The sequence below is a fragment of the Leuciscus leuciscus genome, assembly GCF_965113295.1.
Source record: "Leuciscus leuciscus genome assembly, chromosome: 21".
NCBI lineage: Eukaryota > Metazoa > Chordata > Actinopteri > Cypriniformes > Leuciscidae > Leuciscus > Leuciscus leuciscus.
This window is the reverse complement of record NC_138745.1, coordinates 13,453,082-13,474,115: the sequence shown is the minus strand read 5'-3', so window position 1 is coordinate 13,474,115 and position 21,034 is coordinate 13,453,082. Positions and strand designations below refer to the sequence as shown.

The following is a 21,034-nucleotide window of genomic DNA, read 5'->3' as shown; positions in this document are numbered from 1 at the left end:
CGGGAACCAGAAAGTGTCCGACTTCACGTCTCCGTTTGCAGCTCCTCCCCGCCTGCACGCGGCTACTCTCGCCGATCGGTTACATCCAGCCGCAGCCGATGTCGAACACACCTAGTGTGTGTGTGCTTAGATTATGACGCAAGTGTTAAGATTCCGATTGGCCAAGAGTAAAAGTGCTAAGATTCCGATTGGCCCAGAGAAATGTAAATTATAAGAATTATCCAATAATGTTTCGCAATTCTAGCCTGCATGGCAGTTTACTGTGAGAAACAAACTTTTATTTTGCCATTGTAATAATCCAGTGAGATTTTTATACGCATAAGGAGTCTGACAACAGCCGGTGCTCCACACAGAGATCTGATCTCACCATCATCGAGTCCATCTGAGATTACATGAAGAAACAGAAGAAAAACGACTAAATCCAGAAGAACTGTGGCAACGTCTCCAAGACGCTTGAAGAAACCTTCCTACAAAGCTACCTGAAAATGTGCAAGTGTGCAAAGGGTGGTCACACCAAATATTGATTTGATTCAGTTAATAGAAAATACTTGATAAATAAAATCTATTTATGACATTATTTTGGAAAGCATCCTCACTTTACAGCATTTTTACACAAGTGCCTAAAACGTCTCACAGTACTGTATCTTTGCAGGAAGGTTTCTTTAAGCATCTTGGAGACATTGCTGCAGTTCTTCTGGATTTAGTCTGTCTCAGTTTTTTTTCTTCTGTTTCTTCATGTAATCACAGACAGAATCAATGATGGTGAGATCAGATCATTCCGGCTCTTGTCACTCCTTGTGCATACAAAAATCTCACTGGATTATTACAATTAATGTTTGGAAATGTAAGCTAACACTACAGCAAAATATATAAATAACTGGCTATAATATATAAAAAAAAATGTTTGGAGGTGAAAATACTAAAGTGCCTAAGACTTTTGCACAGTAGTGTATATATACACTCTTGCATGCACACAATAAACTTTTTTTTCGTGCCCTCAAGAAACGATTCACATGCGCACAGGATTTTTTTGCATGCTTACAATTTACAATTACGCATTTCAATTTCTAGTTTTATATACTATAACCTATGTCCTTTTTGCGTCCCTGCCAGCTTACTATGAAGAAAAAGAGAGCAAATATGCACATTAATTAACCCTCTGGAGTCTGAGCGGTTTTTTGGGCCCTGGAGGTGTTCTGACATGCTCTGACATTTGTGCTTTTTTCAGTTGCTTATAAACATATTAATGGCAAAGGTGTAAATTCACTCTATATAGCACAAACAGGACTACAATAATATGTGAGCCACATGTATGTACATGTTTTCATTTTTGAGAGAATAATGTTTATGCGTGGTTATCGAAAAAACTAAAAATTAAAGTTTTTGAAATAAGGCCACAAAACACATACTAAATATGTGGCAATAAGACTTTTGACTAATGGATGTCGTCGCCTATAGTTTTTTCTTCAAAATTATGTGAAAATAGTCTTGCTTTATCGTTCACATAAAACCATACATTGATTTAAATTGATGTAAAACAGGTTTTGCTTGGAAAGCCAATATGCGAGGGGGGCGTGAACAAGGAGTGGTTTACACCTTAGAATACAATGTCCCACCCACTCTGCATAATGATGAGCCATTCACTCAGGTGTGACACAGTGACTGAGCCACAATGCAAGGACAAAAGATATATTTAGAAGAAGACTTATATTGACCATTTAAGATTTTGCTTACATCTATCATGTAAATATGTTTTGCTATTTTATTAAAACGGTTACAATTACAACAATAATTACAATTTCAACAATATTTCAAGTGTACTCTTTCTTTGTAAAAAAAATGATTATAGGCCTACATTTTATCTATGTATTCATTAGTTTGAATATAGCCAACATTGGAACAGCTAACATCTTAGTTGATGACTTTATTTTTGACAAAAATAGTATTTTATATATAGAAATTGCTAAACAAAAGCTTATTTGATGTGGCAGTATATTCTACAGTAAAAACTGTACCCAAATCTACTAAACAAAATGTTGTCTTTCATATTTCGTCTGACTGTAACGTTGTTTTCATGAAATATTAGGGCATATTGTTAATTTGCAGTTTAATACGTTGCTTATACAAATAGTAGGGCTGGGTATCGATTCAGATGTTACAATTCGATTCGATTTCGATTCGCAAGCTCTAATTCGATTCGATTTCGATTCTCGATTCGATTTCGATTCTCGATTCGATTTTTCCAATTTCGATTCTAAATTAATTTCGATTCGACTCACTCAATGAATATTAAATACAAATCCTATATTTATTAAAAAAAGAAAAAGTTTTCAAGTGTTTAATTAATAAAAAGAAATTAAGAGCTACAAACCTGTATATTAAACTCTTTTTATTTTAGGTACACTTGGGTACATTAAAACAGAACCCAACTCTATATTTCAAATGCATACAATGAATAGACAGGATTTTGATGCAAGATGAAAAATTGATGCTGAAAATTGGACAAGTCAGAACAGTCGCATGTCTTGATCAAACAGGTTAACAATCCTCACATAAACCCACATATAAAAACGTTGCATATAATATAATATGTGCCCTTCCTGTCTAACAGCTAGGCCATACAGAAATTGAATAAAATTATCAAACAGTCTGTGTTGCATTAATTATAAATTATATATTGACTAATCAAAGTTACAAAAGTTCTTTATTCAAGAGCAGTGAGTGTTTTTCTCTGTTCTCTTTGTTCTTTGATTAACTTAAATGACAGAGATAATTAGTGGCTACAGTGTACTGTCCCTTTAAGACCAGCCGCTGTTGACAGAGACGCGGAACTCACACGCGGACTCATTCTCTCACGAGGCACAACTCTTCACGTTCGTCATAAGACTGCTCTTATGTTATAAAGATACTCGACAAAAATACATTTTGGCATAATTGTGTGTGTTCTTCGTTCAAGCGCGAAAGATAATTCTATTCTGTGCTGTCTTGTGCGCACGCACGATATCATCGCAAGTTTTTCTGTCACAGTCACGACAGCATTTTGGCAGCATTTTGGTCATATAGCCTAATTGCGTATAGGCTTGTCATAGCGATTGCGATATGATTAAACGTGCAGCACTAATTGAGGTTATTTTATGATTTAGATAAAACTACCATAAAATCTCACAGCATTAGCTATAAAATTGAGTTTGCAAGCCTATGAACAGTGGAGGAAAACTAATACATAAAGATGGAAAAAAATCGATTCTTGGCGTTTGAGAATCGATTTTTGAATCGACCACATTTTAAAAAACGATTAATCGAAAAATCGATTTTTTTGCCCAGCCCTAACAAATAGCCTACATTTCGATTTTTACTCATCTCAGTATAGCAATACAGTTTGCTAAAACATCATCATTCATTCACACACGCGATTTAAATTTAAACTGTCTTTGCCAGCTATGGTAAACAGCGCGCATCTCTGCCGTTTATTCATTCATAAACAGAAACCCACGTGAGAAGGAAAAAAACGTACTAGTATTCCTCAGCTCGCTCCTCGATATACCCGCACTTCTGAGGGACATTTTCCATTAGTATTATTCCTCACAGCGCTGCAAGACGGTGTAAACAGGTAATGATCTAAATAAACTTGTGTGTTTTCTCGAGCTGATGGGGGCGTTCACAGGATTGCCTCAGCCATTTGCGTTTGAATAGCGCGCGCTCTCCGTGGGCGTGTCACATTACATCTGAATTAGCTGTAATGAGGTCGACTGGAATCGCTCTCTTTTAATACAGATTTCACAAGATGAGAATATTTGTTTTTTATATAAATTACTTCATTTAAAAGAAGAGAATTCAAGCTTCATGCCTGTGTGTCTGTATGTCTGTTTGACTGAGTATTCGCTGAGTTATTGTTCATTTTCGGACGCGTTTCAGAATGGACTACACTGGCAGAGACAAGGCAGAACTCGCTTCGTGTTTATTTTTCTTTATTTGGCAAAAAGCACAACACTTTGTTTTTATTGTGAGTATATAGGAGTTGATGTATGAAACTCCTATGGAAAATCAAAGTCAACAGAGTATTTATGAGTTTCTTTTACACTGATAAAAATAAAAATACCGTAGACCTCAGGGGGTTAAAGGAGCATTCCCCCTGTGGGAACATTAATCTTTATTGAAAGTGGGTCATATATTTAGTCGAAATGTAAAATAATTTTCGAATTTGGTGCCTTCTTGACCGAGAAAAGACAGAAAGTAACTTTAGGTTGCATTTGTATGAAATACTACAACTCCCACAATGCATCACATTGCACAGCTGCGCAAGCCACTCCCACACAGAACAGCGCTTAGTTTAGAGGTATCTGTATATCAGAGAAATCATCAGTCTACAAGACTAGCTACCACCAGAGCTTGAAATTCATTTCACAAAAATGTCTAGTTAGTTGGCGAACTCATTAGTGAATTACTCATTTGTATTTCTTTCGAAATTATGAATTATTGCATGGTACCGGGATGTAAGATAGATGTAAGCAAAATCTTAAATGGTCAATATAAGTCTTCTTCTAAATATATCTTTTGTCCTTTCATTGTGGCTCAGTCAGTGTCACACCTGAATGAATGGCTAATTATGCAGAGTGGGTGGGACATTGTATTTTCAGGTGTAAACCACTTCCTCGTTCACGCCCCCCTCGCATATTGGTTTTCCAAGCAAAACCTGTTTTACATCAATTTAAATCAATGTATAGTTTTATGTGAACGATAAAGCAAGACTATTTTCACATAAGTTTGAAGCCAGAACTCGAAGGAACAGTATCCATTAGTCAAAAGTCTTATTGACACATATTTATTATGAGTTTTGTGGTCATATTTCAGCAACTTTCATTTAAATTTTTTTCAATAACCACGCATAAACATTATTCTCTTAAAAATTAAAAAATATACATGCATGGTGATCACATATTTTGGTAGCCCTGTTTGTGCTATATAGAGTGAATTTACACCTTTGCCATTAACATGTTTATAAATAACTGAAAAAAGCACTAATGTCAGAGCATGTCAGAACACCTCCAGGGCCCAGAAAACCGCTCAGACTCCAGAGGGTTAACATCACGTATCTTCAATAATGCTCAATCATCACTTAATTAATCACTTAATTATCTCATTAACTTCAACACTGCTTCAGTGTTAATTTTAACACTCTGTAGTGTGGACACATATGTACACTGAGGAGTGTTAATTTAACACTGGGGATTTTGCTGTGTTGGGTGCGCAAGACCCCATTTCGATTGGCGGTGTGCATGGCTTTTTTTGTAACAGCGGCTCCGCATCCGAAGATGAACGACTTTGAGCCGAACCCTAACCCTAACCCAGTTTGCAAGTCTAAATTAGTTGCTTACATTTAAAAAATGAGCATACAATAGCATAAAACGTATTTTTAATGAACATAAAGGTCCATGTTTCATAAAAAAGTTCACAAAACTTAATGAAATGTTTAGTGAAATTAGAAAATATGTAAGAAATCGTTAATTTAGTTTTGTATACACATTCTCATATCCATATATTTTGTTTTATTGTCACGAGTAATAATCTCAGGGTTTACTGGGTTTTACACGATTCTTTTTGTAGTGTGGTATTGGTGGTGGTGTACTAAAATAAACATTGTCACGTGTGTATAGCTTTCTTCTCAACGCTGATTCCTGATGGTTTAGAGGACAATTACTCGAGTCGCCCCCTATCTGTTTCAAAGAATAGTACAACGGCGAGCGCATCAAATATAAACACCTCATACGTTTGGGGAGGTGCGGAGACTCGCGCTGCGGAGCCAGGCAAAAGTATAAACAAGGCTTTAGACAGTATTCTAGGTTATTATGTGAGGAGGCTTTTTGTACAATAATTAGAATCTCTGTTTTTTTTTCAGAATTAAGTAGTAGGAAATCACTAGTCATCCAACTTTTTATATCAGCTATGCATTCCGTTAATTTTGTGAATTTGTGAAATAAGTTTTATCAGGGCATGAAGAAATATAGAGCAGAGTATCATCAGCATAACAGTGAAAACTAATGCCATGCTTCCTAATGATATCTCCTAAGAGTAGCAAGTACAGAGTGAACAGCAACGGTCCTAGTACTGAGCCTTGTGGTACGCCATACTGAACTTTTGATCGATAAGACATCTCTTCATTTACTGCTACAAACTGATAACAGTCAGATAAGTATGATTTAAACTATGCTAATGCAATTCCACTAATGCCAACATAATTTCCGAGTCTATTTAAAAGAATGTTGTGCTCAATAGTATCAAATGCAGCACTAAGATCGAGTAACACTAATAGCGAAATACAACCACGATCGGATGATAAGAGCAAATCATTTGTGACTCTAATGAGAGTACGTACCCTTAATGACAAAGATGAATTAATGATATTAAGAAGAGGATCTATGACCTCTGGAAGCATCTCTTTCAATAGCTTAGTCAGCATAGGGTCTAAAATACATGTTGTCGATTTAGATGATTTAAAGAGTTTAGAAAATTCTTCTTCTCCTATAGCATTGAATGAATAAAATTTTTCCTCAAGGAGACTACAATACACTGCCTGATGCGATACTGTAGTAGACGGTTGCAAATAAAAAAATTTCTTCCTGATATTATCAATCTTGCTAGTAAAGAAGTTCATAAAGTCATTACTGCTGTGCTGCTTGGAAACGTCTGGGGTTGAAGATTTATTTTTCGTTAATTTAGCCACTGTTTCAAATAAATACCTAGGGTTTCTTTTATTTTCTTCTAATAGGGTTGAAAAATAAGCAGATCTAGCAGCTTTTAAGGCCTCTCTGTACGCAATCGTGCTCTTTCATTGAAATGCGGAAAAAAAACCTCTAGTTTTGTTTTCTTCCAGTTGCGCTCCATTTTTCTGGCTGCTCTCTTAAAGGCCTGAGTATGCTCGTTGTACCACGGCGTTGGACTATTTTCTTTAATCTTCTTTAAGTGCAAAGGAGCAACTGTGTCTAAGGTGCTCGAAAAGAGAGAGTTAAAAGTTTCTGTTGCAATATCTTTTAAGCAATCTGGGATGCTGAAGAAATGAAACTGATCAGGAATATTATCAATAAAGCAATCTTTAGTGGCAGAAGTGATAGGTCTAACATATTTGTAACACGGAGTCGACTTTGCAGCCTTGGCTAAATCAAGTATACACGAGACTAGATAATGATCTGAGATGTCATCGCTCTGCTGTAGAACTTCAATGGCATCAACATTGATTCCATGTGATAATATTAGATCTAGAGATCTTGACACGTGTTCTCTGCAGTAGAATTTCCATGGCATCAACATTGATTCCATGTGATAATATTAGATCTAGAGGTCCTGACACGTGTTGTCTAACTCCAATAGAATTCAGAATGTAGAATGTAAATGCCAATCCCAATGCATCTTTTTCATTGTATATTAAAAATCACCAACAATTAGGACTTTATCTGCAGCCAGTACTAAGTCTGTATGGTGCCCTGGTGGCCTGTATACAGTAGCCAGCACAAATCTCAAACGTGATTAATCATTTACACTAGATAGTGTTACATTAAGCACCAACACTTCAAAAGAATTATATTTAAAACAAGACTTCTCAGTAATTCTGAATATATTACTATAAATTACAGCAACACCTCCCCCATTGCCTTTCAGATGAGGCTCATGTTTATAACAGTAATCTTGGGGGGTGGACTCATTTAAATTAATGTAATCGTCTGGTTTTAGCCAGGTTTCTGTCAAACACAGCACATCTAGGTTATAATCTGTAATCATATCATATTAACCCCCTGAGGTCTACGGTATCGCCGGCGATACCAGCTCGCTTTTTTTTTATCAATGTAAAAGAAACTCATAAATACTCTGTTGACTTTGATTTTCCATAGGAGTTTCATACATCAATCGATTCTGTTAAATGTGTATTATTTTTGTGTATACTCACAATAAAAACAAAGTGTTGTGCTTTTTGCCAAATAAAGAAAAATAAACACGAAGCGAGTTCTGCCTTCTCTCTGCCAGTGAAGTCCATTCTGAAACGCGTCCGAAAATGAACAATAACTGAGCGAATACTCAGTCAAACAGGCATACAGACACACAGGCATGAAGCTTGAATTCTCTTCTTTTAAATGAAGTAATTTATATAAAAAACAAATATTCTCATCTTGTGAAATCTGTGTTAAAAGAGAGCGATTCCAGTCGAGCTCATCTCATCTCATTACGTTTTAATCGGCCACGCCCACGGAGAGCGCGCGCTATTCAAACGCAAATGACTGAGACGATCCCATACAAACTGTGAACGCCCACATATCAGCTCGAGAAAACACATCAAGTTTATTCAGATAAGTGTAGTTGTCTACACTGTCTCGCAGCGCTGTGAGGAATAATAATAATGGAAAACTTACCTCAGAAGTGCTGGTATTTCGAGGAGCAACGGATGGAATAATGTAGTAAGTTTTTTTTTTCATTCTCAAGTAAATCGCGTTTCTGTGTGAATGAATGAACGCAGAGATGCGCTGTTTACCACAACTCGCAAAAAGACGGTTTAAATTTGAATTGCGTTTCTGTGTGTGAATAAATGATCTGCTTTTAGCAAACTATTTTGCTATACTGAGTAAAATCGATTGAAATATGTTGAAATAAAATGTATTTGTATAAGCAACGTATTAAACTGCAAATTAACATTTATATTCCTTATAATAAAAACGAAAGACCTATGTTACAGACATATGAAAGACAACATTTCGTTGATTAGTTTTGGATAGATTACACATTTTTACTGTAAAATATCTGCCACCTCAAATAAGCTTTTGTTTGCCAATTTTTGCTAATATGTTAAATATAGTATGTTTTGTCAATGTAGGCTATATTCGAAGTTTGAAATATGTATGATAAAATGTATACTTTAGTTTTTACAAAGAAAGATTACACTTCAATTGTTGTTGTAATTGTAACCTTTTTAATAAAAAAATATATATTTACAAGGTAGATGTAAACAAATTTTAAAAGGTAAATATAAGCATTTTCTTTAAATAATTTTTATTGTGTTTTATTATTGACAAATTTGGGGAGAGGATACATATTCCAAAACTGAAAATACAGTATGAGAATTAACTGCACAATTAATAGACATGTTTTCCTTGGATATTATACAATTTGCAAGCAAAATTTGTAAAAAAAAAATAAAAATTGACATGCTTCCAACTGTGAACCAATTTGGTAGAATATATATATATATATATATATATATATATATATATATATATATATATATATACTGTATATATATTGCTCTTGCATTCTTTCTTGTGGCTATAGGTGACACACCTGAATGAATGGCTCATTAAGTATGCGGGCCCCATTGTCTCCTGAGGTGTGAACCACTACATATGCATGATGCTGTTGAATGGTTGACGCCCCTTGCGCATATTGCCTTTACAAACAAAAAGTGTTTTACAAGATTTAAATCAATGTATTGTGTTATGTGAATGATAAGGGCAGGATGATTTTCACATCATTTTGAAGAAAAAACTCTAGGCAAAGACATCAATTAGTCAAAAGTCTTATTGACACGTATTTAGTATGTGTTTTGTGGCCTTATTTCAGAAACTTTAGTTTTTAGTTTTTTCAATAACCATGCATAAACATTATTCTCTCAAAAATACAAACATGTACATGCATGTTGCTCACATATTATGGTAGCCCTGTTTGTGCTAAATAGAGTGTAATTACACCTTTGCCATTAATATGTTTATAAGCAACTGAAAAAAGCACAAATGTCAGGGCATGTCAGAACATCTCAAGGACACCAAAAACCCCTCAGACCTCAGAGGGTTAACAATAAGTGCTTTTGAAGAAAAGTATCGAATATTCAGCAACCCGAGCTTTATCATTTGTTCATCCGTATTATCTGTTTTTTTATTTGTTGAACATCAATTAAATTTTTACCCTTAAATGGGTTTAGGACATAGTTTTTTGTATGTCCTAATTCGGGGTACAGACACAGTCTCTATATGATGATATCTAGGTGAAAGAGTCTCTATGTGATGTGATTTATCTGACCTCAGTGACGTGAGACAGCTAACAGATGGTCGGTTTAGCCAGTCTGTCTGCTTCCTGACCTTAGCCCCAGATTGTCATGTTTGAGCTCTAAGTTTATGTGCCATATTACTAGAGAGAAGAGCAGAACCATCCCAGGAGGGATGAATACCATCTCTTTTCAACAGGTCAGGTCTGCCCCAAAAACTTTTCCAATTGTCTATGAATTCTATATCAGGGTTTATACAGATATTCTTAAATTGAATTTACTACCTTTTTACCACCTATTTTACAGAGGTGTGGACTCGAGTCATGTGACTTGGACTCGAGTCAGACTCGAGTCATGAATTTGATGACTTCAGACTCGACTCGACAAAATGTACAAAGACTTGCAACTCGACTTGGACTTTAACATCAATGACTCGTGACTTCACTTGGACTTGCGCCTTTTGACTCGAGAAGACTTGCTACTTCCCATGAAAACTGGGGAAAAAATTTTCACACGGCCGCGCCGCTCTCAGTTTATCTGCATCTGTGGAAAAAATGTGCACCACCTGTATGCATGCAGAGAGCACGTGCGCTGCCTGCACGACATCCAATCACAGTAGTCCCACGTTGTTTTGATTCGACAGCATCTAAGCAGGCACATTGCAAGACAACCAATGAAGCGCAACAAGCAACAACGCATGCTACGAATTTGAACGAATGTTAAGCACCTTATCGGATGTACCGTAACTTACTAGCTGACATAGCTGCCAACTCTCACGCATTCACCGTGAGACACACGCAATTGACACTTTTCACACGCTCTCACGCACAGAAAAATCGCGAGGCAAAGAGGACACGGAGATCGACAGACTAGACAGAGCAGGTTACTTATGATATAAAAAAATCTCAGCTCTCAGATTCTGTCACTTTTATTACGAAATTCAGACAATAAATACCGTTTTGGCGCTTGAAAATGTGACACGACAGATCCCTAGCGGCACGTGAACCGATCATCTCTAGCTGATAGTAAATAACGTTAAACACGAATGAACACTGTTGAAAGATACAGTACAACTTACCAAAATGTATATTCCTCATTCATAATATCGACCCATCAATCAAAGGGGTCAATAAAACAGCTGGAGAACAATTATGTCACATAACATTTACCTCAGGAAAGCCATTTAATGACCATAATAGGCTATTGCACGTTAGTTGGCTAGAAAAAAAGAGCTATAGAGAGTATTTTGCTAAATATGTGTACTATATTGCATGCTTATTATATTTTTACTTATATCATTAAATAAAGTTGTAATATAATTTTTTTTTTTAACCTTAAATAATCCTGCCAGCTAATAGGGCTCTCTGTATGTTTACAGCATTAGGTGAGTTGTTTTTTTCTTGAGAAAAATGTATGCCTATATTGTGTAGCCTACCTAATATTTATCCAAATGAGTCAATATTAAATCAAATCACAATAATTGAATTGAACTAAAATAATAAAAAAGCGTAGCTTACAAGAAATGTAACCATGTAAACATTGTAACATGTTGTCACTAAACCTAATAAAATTCAGTTTAGTTACTAAAATGTTTTGACAATCACAATACACTTATTGTGATGCAAAAATTACATCACAATTATTAATAATTGCATCGCACCCCCCCCCCCCCCCGTTTTTTATGTATTTTATGTATATAATTTTCTGTTTGTTACTGTATTTGATTAATGTCATTGTATAAAAAGAGGTTTAAATAAATACAAATCTTACAGACATACATGATTTGTATACATTTTATTTCTGTGGTAAGAGGACTTGAAATGACTCGAAACTAAAATGGTAGGACTTTGGACTCGACTTGAGACTTGTTGGCTTTGACTTTTGACTCGACTCGGGACTTGCCTCATCTTTGACTCGACTTGACTTGGGACTCGAGGGCAAAAACTTGAGACTTACTTGTGACTTGCATAACAATGACTTTGTCCCACCTCTGCTATTTTACTACCATCACAATATTTTTACTACCAACAGGGCTTCAAACTTCAACTGTAGCAGTGTTAAGTGTTAAGTAAAGTGACAAGTAAAGACATGAAATATCTTTCCAAAATGAATTAATAACATATTTAATCACAATTTAATGAGGCAATTATAACTTTTTTTAGTGAGGGCCAAATACAGAAAAATAAACAAAGGGCCAGGCCACACACTAGAGGTGACATATTAACACAATACTGTATTTTTACAACCTGGCTATAAAACGCTATAAATCCATCCATATTTTTTTCCTAAAACGCAATAAATCCATCCATATTTTTTTCCAAAACGCTATAAATCCATCCATATTTTTTTTCAAAACGCTATTAATCCATCCATATTTTTTTTCAAAACTCTATAAATCCATCCATATTTTTTTTCAAAAACGCTATAAATCCATCCATATTTTGTTCCAAAACGCTATTAATCCATCCAGATTTTTTTTTCAAAACGCTATAAATCCATCCAGATTTTTTTCCAAAACGCTATTAATCCATCCAGATTTTTTTTCAAAAGCTATAAATCCATATTTTTTCCCCAAAAATTGTCTTTTTAAAAAGTATTTTGTCTTTTATTTCGTGTTTGCATTTGAGGAAAAAAACATGTTATGTAAAACAATAAAAAAAAACTTTTAAAACTTTCACAGAGACATCAAACAGAAGGGCCGAAGTTTGGACACCCATGATATAGACCCAGTTAGATGGGGCTTCGAAAATTTACTACCTCGTCAGATGACGTTTACTACTTTTTACTGGCCTTAATTTGGCATAATTTAATTTACTACCTTTTACAACCCCGCGGAAACCCTGTATATTATTTTGCAGACACCACTCAGCCAGCCAGCCATTGAGTGAGCACAGTCTACTAAGCAGCTCATCACTCCTGCGAACTGGAAGGGGGCCAGAGCAAATTACTGTGCCTGACATCGTACTTGAGAGTTCACACACCTCTTTAACGTTAATTTTGGTGATCTCCGACTGGCGAAGTCGAACATCATTAGTGCCGACGGGAATAATAATCTTAGAGAATTTACGATTAGCATTAGCAGCACTTTTAAATTTGCTTTGATGTCAGGCGCTCTGACTTCCGGCAAACATGTGACTATGGTGGCTGGTGGCTCTATTTTCACGTTCTGTGTAATAGAATCACCAATAACTAGGGCACATTCAATAGGATTCTCAGTGCGTGCTTCACTGAGTGGAGAGAACCTGTTTAATGTTGTAATCGGAACGGAAGATCAGTGTTTTGTCCCGCGACTACAGCGTCTCACGGTCACCCAGTTGCCCTGCTGCATGGGCTCTACAGCCGGAACCGAACAATATACAGAGTTCACTAAGCTAGTCGCATTCTTACTATCCTCGATTAAAGTTTGGATGCGTGTCTTTAGTTCTGAAATCTTCTCTGTCAGCCTGACTGTGTCCCCACATTTATCACATGTAAATCCTTCATTGCTGACAGAGAAGGCTATACTATACATGTGACATGAAGTGCAAGTGACAATAACAGGAGAAGACATTACTCTTCTCTACTCTACACTAAATATGTATATATTTTTAAATAGATATAGAATAGATGAGAAAGTAGGGAACCAGCAGGGAACAGTCCAGGTGAAGGTCCGTAAAAGTGATTTTGTGCCTCTTTGAGATGATGGCACCACGAAGCCGGCACGTAAATCTGGAGTAATGAGTTTAGGTAAAAGAGTAGATCCAGTGGTTGCTCTGTAGACAAACATCAGCGGTAACCAGTGCATTTTGTGAGGAGAGGTGTGTTGTGTGCTCTCTTTGGCTCATTAAAGACCACTCTAGCTGCAGCATTCTGGATCAGTTGCAGAGGTTTGACAGTGCATGCTGGAAGGCCTGCCAAGAGAGCTTTACAATAGTCCAGTCTGGATAGAACAAGCGCTTGGACAAGGGCCTGATCCTCCTAATGTTGTATAAGGCAAATCTGCAGGAACAGGCAGTTCTAGCAATGTGGTCTGTGAAGTTCAATTGATCGTCAATCATAACTCCAAGGTTCCTGGCTGACCTTGATGGAGTTATGGATGACAAACCTAGCTGAATGGAGGTGTGGTGTAGTGTTGGGTTGGCCAGGACCACAAGCAGCTCTATTTTCGCAAGGTTTAGTTGAAGGTGACGGTCCTTCATCCAGCAAGAAATGAGAGCAGCAAGCTTCCTCTGGTTGGAATGAGAGGTAGAGTTGTGTGTCGTCAGCATAACAGTGATAGGAAAAAAACATGTTTTTGAATGACAGATCCTAGTAATGTCATGTAGATGGAAAAGAGAAATGGTCCAAGCACTGAGCCCTGAGGCACCCCAGTAGCTAGATGTTGTGACTTAGACACCTCACCCCTCCAAGACACCCTAAAGGACCTACCTGAGAGGTAAGACTGGAACCATATTTATACTCAATGACTCTTAAAGGTACAATATGTAAGATTTTTGTAATAAAATATTCAAAAACCACTTGCACAGTGTGCAATTGTGTAATTACATTATCATTATTTGTAAATCCAGAAAAATTCCAGTTTTAAATAATGGCTCGTCCCTTGTCATTGAATTACATAATATCTGCGCTATCCTCGGTTTCTGCTTGTAGAAACCATAGCAATATATACATAGATACCTCATTAGTGGCCGTTTCAATGGGCCGATATGCATAAGCTGCTAATGAGGATCTCTCTGTGTGTGTGTGTGTATATATATATATATATATTGTAACGACAATGACTATGACATGCGGTCACATGCTGTTCAAATGAGTAAATCCTGATCTCCAAACACATCCTTCGTTGTCTCCTTAGACAACGAGTTTGTTCATGGCGCCTCTTAAGTCTGCTTGAACGGTCAAAATTGCATCTTTGTGGCTCCCCAGAGGGACATTTGAGTCACATAGGGAACCCTGTTTTGGAGAATCCCCTCTAAAACCCCCCATTTCAGCATGGACTCCCTGTGACTTTACAGCCTCATGACATTCCAACGCACGCACACACACACACACACACACACCCACACACACACACCAAGAGACCAACCTTTGTGTGTAACTCAGGATAAGCAATATTTCTTTTAAATATATGTACAATTCCATTATGCATGTGTGGTTAGTTTGCCTTATAATAGAGTATAATTTTGCTAGAGTATAATTTTGAATTCTAAAGGTTTACTGAAAGAAGGTTCCTCAATAGTGTCTTGTAACCCGACCTCGACCTGGTCATAAACTTTATGACTCCAAAGATGCAGCTCCTCCAGTTCTTCTGCAAGCCAACATTCCAGACATTTCCACACATATGATCCAATAGCAATGTTTGTGATATGTATTTTTATGTGTGTATAATTGGCCAGATAATGTCTGAGGTATCTATGTAACGTTATTATGTTCATCAAAATCACTATGCTAGTGATTATGAGGAAATTATGTAAACCTGTATTTCTTTCATGCAAAAACGTCATTCGAGGTGTCAATGTAATGGGAAAAACATGTCGGAGTCGAGTCTTGACTGCAAAGTACAATAATATGCATTTATTCCAGGAAATACCATATTTCTAAATATGAATGTTGTTTTCGATTTCTCACATGACAGTCAAAGTGTGGGGGGGGGGGGGGGGGGGGTTTCTTCACAAACAAAGAAACCTCTTCCCGCTTCAGATCAGAGGATCCGATTCGTCCTCTACGAAAAAGGAGGCGTACACGGGATTCCCTTAAAAGTCCGAACCTTCAGTTTAAACTCTCTCTCTCAACTCATCCTCTCTTCGGACCTTCTCCTCCACGCGCAGCGCTTCTCCCAACGCAACCAGCGGGGCAGGCCTCGGCTTCTCCTCTGGGACGCAAACCCGCGTCATGTAGAAGCCGCCGTTCTTTTGCAACTAAGTTCCTACACGCTTTTCCCCTCCACAAGGGAAATGATCTGAACTTTCTCGGTAACGTTAAATTCAAGTGAGCCTTTACATCGTCTTGCGAAACGACCCAGAAGACGAAGCTAGATGCAAACCAGCCGGACACGCGCGCCCCCTCTTCAGCACCACACTGAAAGAGCACAGAATCTTGCAAGTAACATGATCTCCCTCTAAACGCTGATTTCAGGTGTCCAGCTCTTAGGTCTGTGAATTAAATTACCCTCTATCTCTTCTCTCTATTTCTTTCTTTCTTTTTTCATTTCATTTTATTCTCTCTATCACATTATGTTTTATGTTTTTGGTTTGGTTAAATGTTTGTGTTTTACTGTTTGCATTTTTACGTACATTTATATTGTAGCCAGACTGATCTCATGAAATGGCGTATGTATGACACGCCAATTCGATTTCCATTTTTGGCTTGCTATCAACACGCATAATCGCTTTTCAGCGTGTTTATCAACGCCGTTGACTTAACGTTACATTACTTAGTCTGTATATATAGATATGACCTACCCCAACTCCCTAAAAGTGCCTAAACCTACCCGTCACTGGGGTTAATCTTCCCACACCTAAACATACCCATTTTATGGACAATATTAAAATGATAAAACGTAATGGACAGATATGTAGGAAAATGGCATTTTTATGAACAATATGGCTTTAAAAGATAGTTTGAGCCACGAATCCTACCCCTAAACCTAACCATAACCATTTCTTAAAACTACCTAGGCAACAATTATAAAGAAAAACAACAGACAGACGAGTATAATCACAATAATTTATTTATGGTTCCTATAGAACCATAATATACTAACCTTACAACACAACATCGATTCACAAAATACACCAATTTTATTAGCTTGATGTAATCCAAACCTTCAGAATCCATATTATTTGCAAGAAAAAGATCCAAACTCAGCCCTTTATCCAGTAATCGTCATCTTGACCGTAAACGTCAAACCCCGCGCTTGTTATGAATTCAAATTCAAAAATTGCGCCCTCAAGAAGCGACAGGTTACTATGGTTACGGCAGTAATATCAAACGCTCATTGGCTCTCGTCTCGCCTGCTTCGTCACAGATTGCATCATGCACATTCACATTTGAAATGAAGCGCGCACTGCCGCGCAGCCCTCAGAGCGAACCGAACCGAAGACGGATTAACGTTTTCATGGATTTGAATTAATAACTTAAATTCTGCTCTGTCTGTTACCTCATACAAAACCACTTCCAGAGAGGACTGCGACACATCGATCGTCACGTGAACAACTTTTGGTACCGATTTTGACATTTTCTCATTAAATAAATTATTGTGATTATACTTGTCTGTCTGTTGTTTTTCTTTATAATTGTAGCCTACGTAGTTTTAAGAAATGGTTATGATTAGATTTAGGGGTAGGATTAGCAAACGTCCGGGGATAATGGTACGTGTAAGATTCACGTCTGAGGCTGTTAAACTGTGACATCTACACGTTTTCCAAAGGGGACCAACATGATTATTTCATGTACATTTTGCTCCGTTTCGCTCGGACATTTAACGGCGTAGACATACACGCGGAAGATGACGGTTCGTTTTGGCGTGAACATACACGCGGATAGCTCAAAATGCGTATAGATAACACGCCACTTTTGACTTGAAAGTGGCGTGTATGCTTACGCAAAGTCATGATGTCATGTTGTTGTAGCTCATATAATCTCTAGTTTACATTTATTAAAAATCAATTTATACTTTTAACTGTCTCTGTGTTTGAAAACCCACCTTGTAAGTCAATGAAATCAAAAGATCTAAGCTACAAGCTCGATATTGACTACCTTGAGTAGTTTTAATTCATAAACTCAGGAAGTTTTATGTTCGTGGCCAGAAGATAAACTTTCTTGGAGTTTGTAAACAGGAAAACTCCTTCTTAACTGATAATCTTACATTTATTCGCTGGACGAATGATTGATGACGAGACCAGTTACAGAACGAGGTATTTCCGAAAATTAATAAAGTAATGTATATGCGATTTATGAATTATGACCATGAGTTATGATTAGTAATATTTCCCAAATTCCCTATATTCTTGAGCTAATTCGCATTGACCCAGAGTCGTTTACGTTACAATATATATATATATATATATATTAGGGGTGTAACGATATTCAAACCGAACCGACAAACCGCGATACAACAGCCACGGTTCGAACCGCGATACTCTCATGTCGAACCGAACGCGCCCCGCCCCCTGCTGCCCCGGCCCAACTCTCACATCACTTTGTCACAAAACTATTTTTTTCTTCCTTGACATTTGATTAAATAGTTATTAATGAGTACACTTTTAACAACTAATAAGAGCTGTAGTTTTACTAAATATTATTATAATATTATTTACTAAATAAAGTGCATGTCACGTGATTTGGGTGATCGATCACGCTCGAGAGTTTACATACGCACTTCAGGATGGCAACTCATATTGAGATTGAAGACCCACCGGTCACAACCACTGACTGATACAGCAGCAGTGCTGATCACGAATCACCGACACCTGTCATCATCCAATATGATGACATATCACAGCATTTTTTAATCATCGTTTTGAGACAAATCATTGTTTGTTTTGCGAACATAATCCTCTGCCGTCTGGTCGCTTCCGCTTCAAGCCGGACTCGTCTCGCGCTAACGGTAATTCCTTTTCACTGTCCACGTTTTGATTTCGGCAAATCAATTTTAGCGAATGCAAACAACGTGATTATTGTTCATGAGTCCAACATCCAGCCACGCAAGAAAACATGTAATCTACCTGAGGGAATAATATGCTCACAAAACATTTCTGATTATTATTAATGTTTAAGACTGGTTTGTTTTTCCCCCCCCAGGATTCTATGAAGAATGTAAAGATCATAAGATATTTATTTGAAATAGAAAGCTTGTGTAACACTATAAATGTAGGCTACTGTCACTTTTGATTAACGTAATGCATCCTTGCTGAATAAAAGTAGGCAATTACTTTCTTTAATTTCTTTCCCCCAAAAAATTATCTTACAAACCTCAAACTTTTGAACTGTAGGCCTATGTATAATGTTAAAAAAGCTTTCTATTTCAGATAAATGCTGTTATTTTGAATGGTGGTTTGTTTGTAATGTGACATTTTGTTTGTATGACTTTACAATAATTTTTAGAATTAAATTGTACATAAATAGGTTAAGCAATACAAATGTGTTTGTCTGATAACCTTTTAAACATATACTTAACTGTCTGCAGACAATGAAATGATGTACATTGTGCGATGCAGTACAAATATTTTGAGTGTCCCTTGTTTTCCTATAAAGAACCACGATTGTCCCGCATTTTACTTTTCTGAAGTTGGCAACCCTACTCAGGTGTGCAGTTTATTTCTGACTAGTCAGTGGAGGCATTTATTTCATTTTAGTTAACTCAGGTGTGCTAAGTGCTCTAAAGAAAGGCTGAAGCCACTGTATAAAGTTCAGTTAATAAAGTTAAAGTTAATCTAGCGTTATTATTGCTGGTGCCCTGCCATGAACCCTGCCCCCACAGCAAACAGAACCGAACCGAACCGAACCGTGGCTCCAAAACCGTGATATGAACCGAACCGTGGCATTGGTGTATCGTTACACCCCTAATATATATATATATATATATATATATATATATATATATATATATATATATATATATATATATATATATATATATATATGCGCTATCCTCGGTTTCTGGTTTTTATATATATATATATATATATATAAATAATATAATATATCTGCGCTATCCTCGGTTTCTGCTTGTAGAAACCATAGTAATATATACATAGATACCTCATTAGTGGCCGTTTCAATGGGCCGATATGCGTAAGCTGCTAATGAGGATCTCTGTGTGTGTGTGTGTGTGTGTGTGTGTGTGTGTGTGTGTGTGTATATGTATATATAGTCCACAAAGACTCTGCTCTCACATGTGTTTTAATAGACAGGTAAGCAAATATACAGTATATTATTTATTGCACACATACAATTATATTGCACTTTGTTTCTACTTGAGTAACGCTTTTTATCAAGTCTGATGACTAAGTCTATGGCAGTGAAATTAAATACAGTAGCCTATGTGTTGCACAAAAAAATTTAGCCATTACTTGCAAATACTGTGGGTTTGTTCAAATGTTCTTTTAGTACAATTGTTTTAAATGTGTAAAACTGTGCAGTATTAACCCAGCAAATCATTTGACAAATAGTCACATATCATTAACAGGCTAATATAGTATAATATTTCACATTCCTTGCAGCTAATTCATTACGATGACATAAATTAGTGTGATCATACGTTCAGGTAATACAAAAACGAATTCATTAGCTGATATATAATTTATATGATTCGTGAATTCCACACATCTCTGCATGGTGAAAATGACCTCTCCCATCATTCCACTCTCCTTCATAGGATGCTTCCTATTCCCATCAAGCTTCGTCTTTGTTATTGTTTTGAAAATGTAAAAAAAAAAAAAAAAAAAACGATGAAATTACAATGATTTGACCTATATTTTTGCACACTGAATGTATTTGTGTTTTTACAATACATTTCATGTTAACTTGCAAAGAAGAGTGGCTTACATTATTATGCTCCTTTTAGCTGAGAAATGTATTCAGTTATGTGCTGAATCATTTTTATATTGTTAGGAAGATACAGAAATTTGAAAGCATACAACTTTGATTTCAAACTTTGTATATATTTCTTTTAACTAAAAAATAAAACTGAAAAAGTAAAGTGTTTTTTTCCTTTATTAAAATTGTATACACTTACAATGTTGTGCAACTGGGTGATTACCTGTTAAATAAAAGGTATAGTCTTCAGACAGTGCACATGCTATGCTGCCAATGTAATTTTGCTAGACATGTTTTTGTCTTTCAGCTTTTATAGGTGACTGTACATTATTCAAGTTTGTTTTATTTGCTAGATTTTTGATATATGAACTGTTGTTATCAAGCAAGTTGTATATAATGCTTTTCCTAACCAATATAAAATGTATAAAATGTACACACCGGTAGATCATCCCTTGTGACAAGTATAACCAGTAAGTGATGGAAGCTGTTTTAAAT

At 36.4% G+C, this 21,034-nt stretch overlaps 2 protein-coding genes across 8 annotated transcripts in view; both read right to left on the bottom strand.

Annotated features, from left to right (window-relative positions):
- The window catches only part of LOC309485771 (uncharacterized protein), a 506,515-nt gene extending 498,737 nt beyond the window's left edge, over positions 1 to 7,778 (bottom strand). The window contains exon 1 of the mRNA XM_082152802.1: positions 4,694 to 7,778. The gene's annotated coding sequence lies outside the window, so the exon portion shown is untranslated. The remainder of the gene's footprint in view (positions 1 to 4,693) is intronic.
- Positions 1 to 21,034, bottom strand: part of pkmyt1 (protein kinase, membrane associated tyrosine/threonine 1) — a 115,565-nt gene that overhangs the window by 29,527 nt on the left and 65,004 nt on the right. The gene's annotated exons all lie outside the window — the stretch shown is intronic.